We start from the raw sequence: 3,101 nt of genomic DNA, 5'->3' as shown, positions 1-3,101 counted from the left end.
GGAAGATGCATTTTACACTTTAAGATAAAATTGCAAGGTTTTCAGTGGTAAGTTATAGGACAGGGGTCTCTACCGTTTGGCATCAATCAGGACTGATTTTTTTTTTTTTTTTGGAGACAGAGCCTCAAGCTGTCCCCTTGGGTAGAGTGCTGTGACATCACAGCTCACAGCAACCTCTGACTCCTGGGCTCAAGCGAGTCTCCTGCCTCAGCCTCCCAAGTAGCTGGGATCGCAGGTGCCTGCCACAACAACTGGCTGTTTTTTGGTTGCAGCGGTCATTGTTTGGCGGGCCTGGGCTGGATTTGAACCCGCCACCTTAGGTGTATGTAGCTGGCACCTTAGCCACTTGAGCCACAGGCGCCGAGCCAGGACTGATTTCTTGAAAGACAATTTCTCCACAGACTGGGGGGTAGAGGTATGGTTTTAGGATGATTCCAACACAATATGTGGCTATTGCCTTAGCTGCTTAAGCTACAGGCACTAAGCCTATTCTGGTTTTTTTTTTTTTTTTTGGTTGTAGTTGTCATCATTTGGCAGGCCTGGGCTGGGTTTGAACCAGCTAGCTCCCATGTGTGTACCTGGCACCCTAGCTGCTGAGCTGTAGGCTCCCACCAACTGGGTCATTCCCGGGACTTTTTTAATGGTTTTAGAGAGTTTTCTGGCTAAGGATCCGTGCCACCTGTCTGGCAATGTTGACAGTCGAATCAAAAGTGACATTTCCATCGTGTTTAATATTTTTTTGTTTCTGTCTCGGTTCCTTGAGGGCTTTGATGATGAGGTGAGAGGCAGAAGGTACCACTTCAATCTGGGCCTGTCTGTTTTGGATAGTTTTCACTGTAATACTCAGACCCTTTCAGTCACCAGTTGCCTTGGTGATGTCATCACCAACCATTTTTGTAGACAGACCCTGTGGGTCAGGGCAGACAGGGCACTGACTTCACCACCAGTGCATCTCAGGTATACTTCTTGTTGGAGTGGAACTTAGGCAGCATGGTAGAGGTGGCTGGTGTTGGTGAACCTGGATTCAGAACAACTGAAGAAAAATTAGGCCTCCAAGCTAAAAGCCAAAAAGCTCCCCCGCCTTTTTAAAGCAACTGCTTCTATTCAGAATTTTTTGTTACGTCCTAAACAAGGGCAGCGCCTATGGCTCCATGAGTAGGGCACCGGTCCCACATACCGAGGGTGGTGGGTTCAAACCTGGCCCTGGCCAAACTGCAACAAAAAGGCAGGCGTTGTGGCAGGCACTTTTAGGTAGTCTCAGCTACTCGGCAGGCTGAGGCAAAAGAATTGCCTAAGCCCAGGAGTTGGAGGTTCCTGTGAGCTGTGTGACACCATGGCACTCTATTGAGGGTGATAAAGTGAGACTCTGTCTCATCTAAAAAAATAAAAAAAAAACCCGGCATATGGGGCTAGCGCCCTACCCTTTTGAGCCACAGGCGCCACCCTTTTGAGACAGTCTAACTGTTGTCCTGGGTAGAGTGCTGTGGCGGCATAGCTTATAGCAACCTCAAATTCATAGGCTCAAGTGATCCTCTTGCCTCAGCCTCACAAGTAGCTGGGACTGTAGGCACCCACCACAACAACTTGTTTTGTTTTGTTTTGTTTTTTTGAGACAGAGCCTCAAGCTGTTGCCCTGGGTAGAGTGCCATGGCATCACAGCTCACAGCAACCTCCAACTCGTGGGTTCAAGCAATTCTCTTGCCTCTGCCTCCCAAGTAGCTGGGACCACAGGCGCTTGCCAAAACACCTGGCTGGTTTTTTTTGGTTGCAGCTGCCATTGTTTGGTGGGCCTGGGCTGGATTCAAACCCACCAGCTCAGGTGTATGTGGCTGGCGCTTTAGCCAGTTCAGCCACAGGTGCCGAGCCAACAACCTGTTTTTAGAGACGGGGGTCTCTACTCTTCCTCAGTCTAATCTCAAACTCTTGAGCTCAGGTGAGCCACCTGCTTCCACCTCCCAGAGTGGTAGCATTACAGGCATGAGCCTCTGTGCCTGGCTTTTTAAATTACTTTTTTGAGGACATTATACTAAAATGACCACTCACCAAATGCTTCAGGTAAGTAAACTGATGAATGGATTGGATAGAATCCAAATGACAATGTAAGTCAATAGTAAATTTAAAAATAGCTGATGTATATATAGGGCTGTGTGTCAGCACTGTTCTAAATGCTGCTTTCATATATTAATATACTTAATTCTCAAAATAATCCTATGAGATAAACTGATGTACAGAGGGATTAATTAAATAACTTGCCCAATGACACCTAGGGAGTGTCCAAAGGCAAGATTTCAACCCAGTCTGGCTCCAGTGGCAGTACTCTTATAGGGCATCCTAGCCTACCTACAGAAAATTAATTCTGGTAGCTGAGGGAGGCAAGTGAAACATACAGATCTCTGTTAAATAGGATGCTGCCCAGCATGATAGAGCACAGGACTCAAAAAATGTATATATCCTGGGTGGCGCCTGTTCCTTAGTGGGTAGAGCGCCGGCCACATGGCCGTGGCTGGCAGGTTCGAATCTGGCCCGGGACAGCTAAGACAACGACAAATGCAACCAAAAAATAGCCTGGTGGGCTCACCTGGAAAACATAAAGAGACCCATCTCTCTCTCTCTCCTTTTTTTTTTTTTTTTTTAAAGAGATGGGGTCTCAGGCAGGCATGGTGGCTCATGCCTATAATCCTAGCGCTCTGGTATGCCAAGGCAGGTGGATTGCCTGAGCTCACAGGTTTGAGACCAAACTGAGCAAGAGTGAGACCCTGTCTCTAAATATAGCTGGGTATTGTGACAGGCACCTGTAGTCCCAGCTACTTTGGGAGTTTCAAGCAAGAGAATCAAACCCAAGAGTTTGAGGTTGCTGTGAGTTATGACACCCTGCCACAGCACTCTACCCAGGAGGACAAAGTGAAACTGTCTCAAAAAAAAAAGGTGGCTTGGCGCCTGTGGCTCAAGTGGCTAAAGTGCCAGCCACATACACCTAAGGTGGCGGGTTTGAATCCAGCTGGGGCCCGCCAAACAATAATGATGGCTGCAACCAAAAAATAGCTGGCTGTTGTGGCGGGCACCTGTGGTCCTAGCTACTTGGGAGGCTGAGGCAGGAGACT

Source organism: Otolemur garnettii, unplaced genomic scaffold (assembly GCF_000181295.1).
Source record: "Otolemur garnettii isolate 467f Iridium unplaced genomic scaffold, OtoGar3 scaffold00043, whole genome shotgun sequence".
NCBI classification, from domain to species: domain Eukaryota; kingdom Metazoa; phylum Chordata; class Mammalia; order Primates; family Galagidae; genus Otolemur; species Otolemur garnettii.
The sequence above is the reverse complement of the archived record's forward strand: the minus strand, read 5'-3'. Positions refer to the sequence as shown.